The following is a 12,914-nucleotide window of genomic DNA, read 5'->3' on the forward strand; positions in this document are numbered from 1 at the left end:
AAGGGTAGATTTTATTTGTTATAAACAGATTTATCAGTATTATGGAGTACTGAGTAAACACTGTCCACCATTAGCTAACAATAAGTCTATAGTACTCTTAGCGCTTTTGAACATATTTATAAAGTTTACATCCAGAGAATTCCTCTCAAAGTCAGTGTGGAAATGTGAAAACAAACCATATACATCCATTGTAGCACCAAATTTTAATAAAATAGTTCACCTGAGATGAATATTTGCGGACATTTTACTCACCCTCAGGCCGTCTAAGATGTAGATGTGTTTTTTGTCAATCTGAATAGATTTAGAGAAAAATGTAACATTATATCACTTGTTCATCAATGGATCCTCTGCAGTGAATGGGTGCCGTCAGAAGGAGAGTCTAAACAGCTGAAAAATCATTAAAGTAATACACAAGAAATCCACAGGACTCCAGTACATCGATCAATTAAAGTCTTATTAAGTGAAAAGCTATGTGTTTGTAATAAACAAACCCTTCATTAAGGCATTTTACCTTTAAACCATCACTTCTGGCCAAATATGAGTCTATAATCCGCAATAACGCTTCCTCCAGTGAAAAAGTCCATCCCCTGTTGTCCTCTCACATACAAATCCACAATCATGTAAATAGTGCTTGATTTATGCATATTTTAACCCTTATTCAAGGAGATGATATTTTTCTCTGGAGAAAGCCGATAGATGACTCGTATTTTAGCTGAAAGCAACAGCTTTAAGTTAAAAATGTTATGACATATTTATTTTTAAAAACACACAGCTTTTCACTTCACTTTCCACTTGTATTTATTCTCTTGTTTATTGTGATATTTTTATCAGCTGTTTTTCAGCTTTCATTCTGACGGCACCCATTCACTGCAGATGATCCAGAGGTGAGCAAGTGATGTAATGCTAAATTTCTCCAAATCTGTTGTGATGAAGAAACAAACATATTTACATCTTGGATAGTCTGAGGGTGAGTATATGTTTTCAGAAAATTTCATAAATTATTCCCCAAACGAATCCTTTAACAATGTGGATCAGCATGCTTTAGTAACTGTTGGGGTACTTGGACTTGGGACTTGGATTCAGACTGCAATTATGATTGAATTTGGACTTGGACGGACTCAGACTCTGACATTTTGGATGCAGAAAGTTTTTTCTAAAGTACAGAAGAATCCACATCACGTGTTACATAAAAGATTAAAAAAATAGTAACAATATAGAATTAAGATAAAAGACATAAATGTCTCCAAGTCAAACTCATTTGGTTAAAGAATAGACTTAACAGTGTGGACTCGGATCCAACACTAGTAAACAGCTAGATATTTTTTTTTGCATTCCCAAAGCCTTTGTAACAAGATTTGGGGGTCTCACAAAGCATGACCTAAATTTTCCACAATCACTAGTTTCAGGTGTTTGATGACACACTGCTATGACCTTTCAGCTATAAAGTTACGTTTGAAAGCCTGAGGAAAATATTAAACAGACATATCAACAAAAACAGATGCCCAGGGTGAAAAGCATAAATGGACTGTTGATCTGACAAAAAAGGTGAAAAGCAGACAAAACTCTGTTATGTGAATGAACTTGTGTCTGTTCTGAGAACATGGTGCTCACTACACACGGCACACTGAGGTGAGAAGCATATGAAGCAGCAGGATTGATCTATCCACTGAGGAAGGAGAGGAAAACAGGCCTACAGCAGAATGAATGAGACTGAATGATGATGTCTACTACTTCATTACCAGCACATTTGCTTTTGGACGGGCTCAACAAATTCACAGGCATGACAGCAGCCAGACTGGAGTCGAGGGAGGTGTTTGGAAGCTCTCCTGCAATATTTCTACTGGTAAACCGTTATCATTAGCTGTTCTCACACATTTAACTCAGTAATACCATAAAATTATCTGAATGATTTTTTCAGCAGTTCAGCAGTAATGGGTCAACCACTTTCATATGTTATTGGAAAAAATCAGGTCTGCTGTTCACTCATGCAGCAACTTTCTCTCCTTTTAAAGAACTTTATGGTTGCATTACACTTAACATATACATTCATGAACTTCCCTAAGCAATCGCAGATGAATTAGCCGGTCCTTGCCATCTTGATTTTGACAGAGGGAGCGAGTCTACTAAAACACTTCAAGCAGCTCCAGCTGTCAATAAGAACTACATTTTGCAAGCTATTAAGCCAGTATTATGAGAAATAAAGTTGCTGTTGTGAGATATAAAATCATATTTGTGAGATATGAAGTCAAAATTATGAGAAATAAAGTTGCAATTATGAGACATTAGGTCACATTCTGAGATATAAAGACAAAATTATAAGAAGTAAAGCTGCAACTGTGAGATATAAAGGCATACTATAAGATATAAATTCCAAATTAGGAGAAATAAAGTTGCAGTATAAAGTAATAATGTTAGATATAAATTTAAAATTAGGAAAAAAGTTGTAACTGTGAGATATAAAGTCAAAAATAGGAGAAATAAAGTTGCAGCTGTGAGATATAAAGTCAGAAGTATGAGAAATAAAGTTGCAATTATGAGATATAAAGTCATAATTATGACAAATAACGTTGCAATTGTGAGATGTAAGGTAATATTATGAGATATAAAATCATGAAAAATAAAGTTGCAATTGTGAGATATATATTTATATGAAATAAAGTTGAAGTTGTGAGATATAAAGTCGTATTGTGAGATATAAAGTCACAGTTATGAGAAATAAAGTTTCAATTAAAGATATAAAGTCAAAATTATGAGAAATAAAGTGCAATTGTGAGATATAAAATCCTATTGTGAGATATAAAATCTAATTTTTGAGAAATAAAGTTGCATCTGTGAGATATAAAGTCACAGTGAAGAGAAATAAAGTTGTATTGTGAGATTTAAATCAAAATGATCAAAAATAAAGTTGCAAATGTGAGACATAAAGCCAATATTATATGAAATATAATTGCAATTGTGAGATATAGGGTAGAATTGTGAGATTTAATGTCAAAAGGATCAGAAATAAAGTTGCAATTGTGAGATACGAAGTCACATTGTGAGATTAGAGACAGAAACAGGATTTCAAAAGCAACCAACCCATCAGCTCAGGCCATATTTTGCACACAAAGAATATTGTCATCGTTAGAAAAGTAAATCGCTGTTTCTTCTGCTCATGCTGTGAGGAACCATAAAGATTCAAATAAATAGGAGCGATAAATTAATGCAGAATCCCAGGGGAAACATCTAGACCGATAACACTGCTACATCATCATCCACAGTCTCTCCTAGATTCACATGGGAAAGAATAATATTATAATAGCCAAATGACTTCATTTGCATGCCAGGTTGTGCATGAATACAGTTTTACAACTTATTTACGCATCACTATTCCCAAGCAGCTCTTTGTGCCTCCCAGGGTGATGCCATTAAATTAGGAAAAACTCTGCAGGAAACAGAAATACAATTTCCTCATTCAGCTCGAGAGAGAGTTTTCATTTCGTGGTTAAACCCCAGGCTTACCATAATGGGCTGACTTCCATTAAAAGTTCAGTTTTATTTGCCTGCCTCTATTGCCTCGCACTATGTGGTGTTGTAAGAGGAGGCATATACTGTTGACATGCAAATATTCACAAGCTTGATCTACAGTGTGTAAAATAATCTTCATCTGAGGATAAGTGTAGGCGTCCTGTACTTCTGCTAACCTCAAGATGTCTGCACAAGCTTTTTGGACCAGGCTTGCATCAAGCATGAGGGTATGAATAGTGTCTGTCTAACATACATGTTATTTTTCAGATTCAGAAGTGGCACTGCCAAGGCCATCGGCTACACAATGCGCTCTCTCACTCATCTAAGAGGGGAAAAAAAGCATTGATTGGAAACACTCTCATTCTATCCAGAGTCTGCTGCGGAGTTGCCATGACAACCTTGCAGAGATGGCAAACTTGCAGTTCTTTGCCTCACAGATTCATCTGGTGCTGGTTAAATAGGACAGTGTGTTGTCCTGTGTTGAGAGCACTGTGTGTGCTGGACGGACCTGATGATGTTAGGTACATGCGCTTGATATCTCTAATGTGTTCTTAAAGGGCACCTATTATGCCCCATTTGATAAGATGTAATATAAGTCTCAAGTGTCCCCAGAATGTTTTAGCTCAAAATACCCCACAGATCATTTATTATATCATTTTGAAAATGCATATTTTGAGTGGAAGCAGAAACACGCTGTTTTTGAGTATATATCTTTAAATGCAAATGAGCTGCTGTTCCCTGCCCACTTTTCCAGAATAGGGCTGTGCCTTTACAGCTCTTAACTCAGATACAGGGTTTTCCCAGGGAATAGGGCTACTTTATCACTGTTACCAATGGTAGTTTTTCATGTCCGCGGGTTTAAGCGACCCCAATAATGTGATATTTAGCACTTAAAATGTGAATTTTACCAGGGGAAGCGTGCCAAAAAATTAGTATTTTGCCCCCAGAACGCGATTTTTACCTGGAAACCCGCCTCGAAATGTGATTGGGCTAGTTTTTGGCTCGTTTTGAGTAGCAATTGGGTGGGTTTTGTTGTGAAAACCTGGCAACCCTGCTCAGATACTAAAAACATCTTTTAGGTTTTGATTATCATGTAGCACTGAAATAATGCGTTTTAAAGCCATATCAGTTTAAACTTCTGATAAATACGTTTTTCTGAGCGCACACATCCGAAGCACGCGCACAGAAAGCAGCTGTCACACTGCACGTGAGTACTAAACTAAGTTCTCTTTCATGTCTTATTGCGCTTAAACTGTCAAACACACAAGTTTATGTTAAAAAAACACACGTTACAAAAACACAGTCGGTTATGTCTGTGAATGGAAACAACTTGGAAAGAAATTGCATGTTTATACTAGATCTGTGTATTAATTGTGTATTAACAGCGTAATATACAGTACACTGCTGTTTAGGCTGTTAATATGACCCAAACAATAAAATAAAAACAGACATTTCATTCTTGAATGCTGCTTTTAAATGCTCTAGCATGAAGATAAACATGCCGGATTGTGTGCGGCTCACTCAGGGAAGGGTCTCTGCTAATAGGCAGTGTATGTCAGCAGTCTTATAACATGTGACATCACATTTTACAGATTCTGTGATTGGCTTGCTCTGAGACACTGGTTATGATTAATAGGGATTGAAAAAAAAAGGAGTGGGTGGATTTTTAACATTATAGGGTGGTTGTGTGGTTGTATCAACACACATTTCACATGTTCAAACAACATGTAAAAGTGAATTTTGCATAATAGGTGCCCTTTAAAGGAAAAATTACTCACCGTCATGTTGTTCCAAACCCACAAGACTATTATTTGAAAGACAAATTAAAGCAACTTCATGTAAGATTTTACCTCGAATTATCAGTTTCAAAATCATTTGGATGGTACACTGACTTAAAGTGAATGGCTTCTGCTTCTTTCTCACACTCTTCTCTAAACTTCTGTTCTGGGTGTATGTAAGTTTGGTACGAAATTCAGGCAGATTGTTTTATGGTAACAAATGCACATGTACAGCCAGTGATGGTCTCATTATTGGGAGATACCAAGGTCTACCAATGGCGTAATGGTCAAATTACTCCCATTAAAAAAAAGCAAAGAGTTACTTAAAGAAATTAATAATTAATAAGGTGAAGCTGTGCTTGAATTTGTCATTGCATCATACATCCTAGGCAGTGTGATGGATTATTATTGCTCATTATTGTCTATAGGCTATTTTAGTTATTTAAATAACATGGGTTACCTTAATATTGATTAATGACATTGTATTATAATATTACCACCCGAATATGAATTTACTTCCTTCCAGTTCTCGTTGTCATTGCAGACGTGTTCGGCTTATGACAGGTTGTACTTAGCTTACCTTTATGAAAAGTGATTAGTGTAGCATGCATAAAAAAGCCTTGGACATAAAACAACAGGACAAAAATATTGTTGATGACTAGACAATCATTTCATGACTCTAGACACTTCTTTGTGAAAACAGTGGCATAATACAGACAGTGAAATAATATGTTCTTTAGCCATATCAAAACAGTAGTCATGTGCTTGGGTAAAATCTACCTGCTGATGATTTTAGGTATACAACGACCCCTGGCGGTTCTAGTATAAGCTATTTTTAATGAAACCTGAGAGGATTCTGTACCCCCATTGAAAATCCAGGTAACCAAAACTAAAGGTGTCATAAAATGTATCCATATGAATTGAGCAGTTTAATCCAAATCTTGAGAAAAAAAGATAATTTAGACTAAATTGTATGTATAAATACACAAAGCATGGTACATGGTAAAAACAATATGGTAAACATGGAAGAACAAACGACACTGGCTCTTTGTGCATCACACACATGTTTGAGATTGTGTTTACCATATTTGATATGCTGTGTGTGTTGATCATATTGGATGGAAATAAAAGCCTAAAATAACTCTTTTCATGATATAAACTATTATATCTTCACATGATTTGGATTAAACCGCTTCATTCATATGGAATAATTTTACATTCATTCATTTATGCATTTGTAGGTTTTGGTGAGTAAATGAAAAGGAATTTCCATTTTGAACCACTCTTTTAGGATTGCTGTTAAATTAGCTTTGTAGTCAATAAATATTTGCTTGGTTATGTCTCAAGCTCACTTGAATTTGTTTCCAGCTCATTAGTTGTGACATAATGGTGCCTTGTAAACCAGCAATAAGTCACATTCTGTGTTATAAGACATCAAAAGAACAAACAATATTTTCAGGCTGCTATTGTTGCCTGTGAATACAGTCTAAAAGGAATGCAACACAAAATATAGTTCAAATGCAAAGTATATGTAGAGGTCTGCTGTGCAGCGACAGTCATGTCTGTCCCTCTCTGTTGGAGGAACCACCTTGACATCACCTTGACAGGTCATGCCTGACAGCCATAAAATGAACTTGACATAATCTCTGCCCCTTGCAGCTGATTTGTTGATGCATTATCTTTGCCAGATGACCCTCCATCTGTCTCCCTAAGTAGACTGTATTCAGCCTGTCCTCAAATAAAAACATTGCTTAGAGTAGACCATCCATGCAAAGCAAATTTACACATTCCTGCATGTATAATAGCAAAAGTTACTTCTATTAAATACTTGCAGAAACATCACAATGAGAGTTAACGGGCCATTTGTACATATGTGAATGGGAGAAACTGTAATACAAACCGTAGCCACTGTAGTCCCGCCTTACAGATAAAAGAGCCAATCACCTGCTTTTTTTACTATAATACAGGCCATGTGTCCAAATATGCTTACTTCTATTGTACATAGCAGGTGGAAAACAGCTTGTGTGTAAATTAGATTTCATAATCATGAAACAGTATAGGCACAACTTACCTGGATGATTTACTACTTCTGGCGAGATACTTAAGTCTAAATGACTGTGAAGGGACACAACTGACATCGCAAGTCACATGACAGTGGCAACACGGTGGATGTAGTATGTCCGAATTTCACTCTTAATATACACATTCACACTATATATAAAATATATATTTTTTCAACAGTTGCACAGTAAGTTTCGAAAGCAACTGTGGTTCCCACTATACAATATTTGTTTTCCAAGGTATCAAGCTTTTTTGTTGTTTTTAAATTTTCAGCAGCCATTACTCCAGCCTTCAGTGTCACGTGATCCTTCAGAAGTCATTCAAATATGCTGATTTGGTGCTGAAGAAACATTTCTTATTACTGACTGATACATGATATGTGATTAATGAATAGAGAGTTCAAAAGTAGAGCATTTACTTGAAATAGATTTTTTTTTGTAACCATTTAGAAGTATTTACTGTCACTTTGATTAATTTTAATGTGTGCAACGTGGTTCAGCCAATCATAATCAAGTACCGGAATCCCTTTAATAACAGCTTTCAAACAATCAGTTACAAAATCAGTACTTACATACCACTGGCAATTATTCAAATAAATTACTGCTTTTTAGAAAGCCAAATTTGTCTCTTTAAAGTCTTTTAGTAAAAAAGTCATAATGTTAATAATAATGGCAAAAAGCAAATAAAAAGGAGCACATTAATACTGTGTAATACATTATAATTATACAGTAGGCAGTCTGCTGTTACTGGTAAATGGGATGAACCCATATTCCATGCTCATTTTGTCAAGTAATCTAGGGGACAAATGCTGCCAAATGACATGCTGATGCCACACAACACAGAACAAACACAATGTGTGCTTTACATTGTCAGCTTTCAGGTTTGAAATGACAGTTTCATGGAACAAATAAAAGACACATTAAAAAACAAATCAAGATTTTCAAAAATACACTATGTACTTCCCAGTGTCGGAATGATAAGGGACTCAACCATTGCTCACCTTCATTTTAACAGATGCTGTGCTGTTGTTTGCATTAGCCAGGTGACATAAAATGTTTTCATGTTACAGAATTTTTAGTGTGGAATGGTTCTTCGCTTCAGGGCAATAACACGATGTGCACCAGCTCAGTGATAAGCCTGAAAATAACGGATCAGGCGTCTATCTGCAGCATTGTTGATCACTTATTCTTTTTAGATGCCTCCTTGTTGTCTTGGTCTCTGATACATTACAGAGCTGTTCACGCTCTACTCCCCTCTCAACACAATGCATTTGGTCTTCAGGGGATAGTGTGTAAAATGTAGGGGAGTAAGAATCTCTTTCTCAATTTAGGTCAGTTTTCTGACCTACTTAGGACCAACTGATTGGATTCAGCAGTGCTAACCAGACCCACTTTCCTGGCTTTCAACACTTCCTAGAGGAATGTGTTTAATCCAAAATGCCACATGTACAGTACAGAGTCAAACACTGAGCTTGGCAGAGCATATAAATAAAGATGAAGTGGTTGTGAAGTAAAAGGAGACCTTTGATTCTAGCTATGAGCATAATGTGAGTTCATTTGCTAGAGCTGGTCAGTGCGTTTACTTAAGATGCGCCTTAAGGACCGACAAGGCTTGGATAAACTTGCGCAAAGACATGGATACTACAGATCGCAGTTTTTTTGCACAGACAGACTGGTGCAATCCTACTGGAAGCCTGTTTGCTCCACAGACTTAACAAATAATAATAATAAAAAAATACTTTTAATCTCACAATTCTGCCTTTGTTTTCTTGCAATTCTGACTTTATATCTATCAATTCTGAGATCATATATTGCAATTCTAAGAAAAAAAGGCTGAATTGTGACATTTAAAGTCGCAATTACTTCTTTTATACCATGATGGAAACAAAAAACAGATTTGCGAGATGTAAATTTAGACTTAAATTTACATAGATTATGTAAGATGTAGAATGTAGATGTAAAATGTAGTAAAAAGATTATGTAAATTTAGAAAAAAGGTCATAATTGCAAGAAATAAATTGCGAGATATAAACAGAATTAGGAAAATATTCTGAGTTTATATCTTGCAATTTCTTATATCTTTTTTTCTCAGAATTACAAGAAAAAAGGAAAGTAAAATCGTACCACTGAAAACAGCAGTTAAAAAGGTAATTGCTTTTTAACTTTTTATGTCACAATCCAGACTTTTCTCACACAATTTTCTCAGAATTGCAATAAATAAATAAATAAATAAATATAATTGCATATGAAATCTGAATATATGAAACTGCACATTCTGAGAAAAATGCATGAAAAAAGTGTAAATTGTGAGGTAAGAAATTGCACTTATAATTTCTTTATTGCTGAATAACAGACTTCCATAAATCATAAAGGACACATACAAAGGGAAATATTTTCTGCTGTTGTGCAGTTTCTGAAAACAGCTGCTTAAAGAACCGCATGTCTTTGTTTAGCTGTAATCCAAGATTTTACATTTGCAGTGTGCAGTGTGCAGAGACAACTACAAGTAAGAAAATAATTTGTTAAAAAGGGGTCTGGTACAGCTGTGGCTTAGAGATCTCAACTAGGGCAGGGCTTTTGACGAGCAACATTATTACAATTTCTCATATATGGTAAAATTAACTATAACTAACCTGATAATAATTTCAATTTGAGTCAGCGAGTAAATACTTAGCAACTACCAAAACACCATGGCATCAACCTAACAGCATGCTAACAACCGCTCAGAACACATTTGAAACCGCATAGCAAGACAGATTTGACAACCATACCGAACAGCCTGGCATCATGGAAGAACAGTTTAGTAGGTGCCAACACAACTTACCTTTTTTTTTTTTTTTTTTGTAGATTATTCTGGCCAAGAACCCCTCACTTAGGCAGGAAGAAACTGACATGTAAAAGCAATCACTCACAGTTATGTGCCATTTGGGACTGAGCTATAATCTACCAAAACAATAGACTAGCACAAAAAATAAATAATGACATGGCTCTGTGAGTGTACAGAAAAATAAGATGAATGATTAAAATGATTAAAATGAAATTAAATAAAAAAGATTTTATGTTGCAATACAATATGAACACAATAAGTACCTAGTAGTTAAGGCCACCTAATATAAAGTGGGACCCAACTTTCTTTTCAGGAATGATAAAAAATCATCTAGTCTTTACATAAATTGCCAAGAAAATCATATTTGAACTAGATCGAGAAAATGCTTACTAGTTTTGTGTGCAATATGCATCAGATGGTTAGTGAACAGACTGTGGGTGGTCTGTGGGCATATACCTCGTCACATATATAGAAGAACTTTTAGCTATAAATAGGGAAAGAAACAGAACACTTCACAAAAAGGCACATAAAAATGTGATTACTATGTGATATGTGATACTTTTTGATAATTTATGACACCATGCAGGAGACTGTGGAAATAAAAAATGCTTATTTTGGCTGTGATACCAAACATTTATTTCAATATATATTAAGACATATCATCCTCAGTCAAAATACATCGCTAAACAAAACCCCACAAGGCGAAACTTCCAAATATCTGTCAATAGGTTCAACCGAAAAGCAATTTCTCTGATGCACCATATCTGGTTTAGAGCACTAATAAAGCAAGTGTTTCTATGACACTCAAATAATAACCCACTGATCTCTCTTACATTTCAACAGTTTGCTGGCAAAGGTGCAAATACCTATTTACAGGGGTAAAAAGATTGAATGATTATTCGGTTGATTCCGGAGAATAAAATCAAGGGACCAGCCATCACTATTAAAGGCATCATTTACAAAAGAAAAGCAAAACAAAACAAATCTTTTAGTTACAGTACATACAGTATTAAGTCACCATGCATATTTAAGGACAGGTTAAAGCCATAATGTGGGGTACAATTATACTGTACAAGCATATAAAACTTTAAAATGTGTTGGTTCGGAGTCACTCTTTTAAAACAGACACATCAAAATATGTATATGTATATATATATATATATATATATATATATATATATATATATATAACAATGAAATCTAAGTTCAATTAAAAAAAAAAAAAAATAACCAACATCATATAAATGACACTGTACATGAATTAACTACATGTAATCTGACACCTTGTTCAACATACATTCTTATTTGGCAATATTTATGTATATATTACAATATGGTCCTAACAAGGATGTAAACAATGAGCTAGAAATACAAATACACAGTTTAGAACTGTTTAGAAATATACACGCCACACAGGACGAATCCTAACATTGTCTATTTGTGTATTTTATTAAAACTTCTTAAGTTTATGCAGCACTTGTCATTATGCAGTGACTGTGCCCATTCTTAAGTGCCATTTGATAGCACAGACAGTAGATATTTAAAGCAAAGTCAGTGAACATCTGTCAATTCTGCACCGTAATCATTACAGCAGCAACATTTTTGTACAGTTACTGCAAGATGGAGCCAAGTTATCACTAGATAATAGGCATATAATACTTTTTGAGGCACTCTATGAATGTGATTATTAGTATTGTTTAGACGTTTACAAAAATAAGCAATGAATTCCCACTAGTACCTTCGGGGTCCTCTTATTGCTCTCATATTGTGTAGGCTTCTCTGCAATGTGCAGTGAAGTATGAGTCATTTGTTTATGCTCATACTCTTAAAAATAAAGAGGACAACACACCTCAGTACCTCAACGCACCTGCCAGGCAAAATGGGGGGACAATGATGCACAATACATTACTGTAAACATACAGCAATGGGCCATAAAACGCTATTTTACCTGTACTCAAAGCACACTACAAAATATGGGGGCTTGCAAATCAATATATATGAGTGAAAAAGTGCTCATTGGCCTATGGAACCAAATAAAAGTTCTATATTACACAAAGGCAATATGACATTAATGTCTGCAGAATGTATTGTTCTCTGCATTACAATGCCAAATGCTGAGTCTCTATAAATGTATTGTCTCTATGCCAGCAAAGAGGGCTTTCAGCTGTTTGAATGAAAATAGCTCATTCATGGTCACTAAAACACACAGTGCATATGGATAAACAAGCCCCATAAACAAAACATCCATTTGGTTAATACATTGTTGCTAAAATCCTCTGTAAACTTCACAATAACATTCTCCTATATTTGTCTAAAAGCTATGGGTCTGATTCAAAGCCCAGCTAAAATATTTAACAGCAACATAGTGAAAACCATTTTTCAAAGGGCATGAAAATATGTGATTGAATGGTCCAGTATGCATACAAATATTTATATTGAGAAAATACATATAAATTTACAAAGTTTTTAAAAGCACCCACATTGCCATGAGACAACAGACAATTCCGATAAGACAATGGATTTGATAACAAAGCTAATCCGAATGAGATTAGCTCAAACAATCACCTTTACCAAACAGCCCCAAATTTTACATTTTGTGCTTATGTTATAGTAACGAGGCGTACAGAATGTAGACTGAAAATGCACAATGTTGCCTTACATGTTCTGGAGAGTGTAGTTGTGTCTAACGGTCAGGGAATGTGTCCAGAATGACTTGTTCCAGTCTTCAGAGTTCAGAGAGCA

The sequence above is a fragment of the Barbus barbus genome (genome assembly GCF_936440315.1).
Source record: "Barbus barbus genome assembly, chromosome: 15".
Classification (NCBI taxonomy): domain Eukaryota; kingdom Metazoa; phylum Chordata; class Actinopteri; order Cypriniformes; family Cyprinidae; genus Barbus; species Barbus barbus.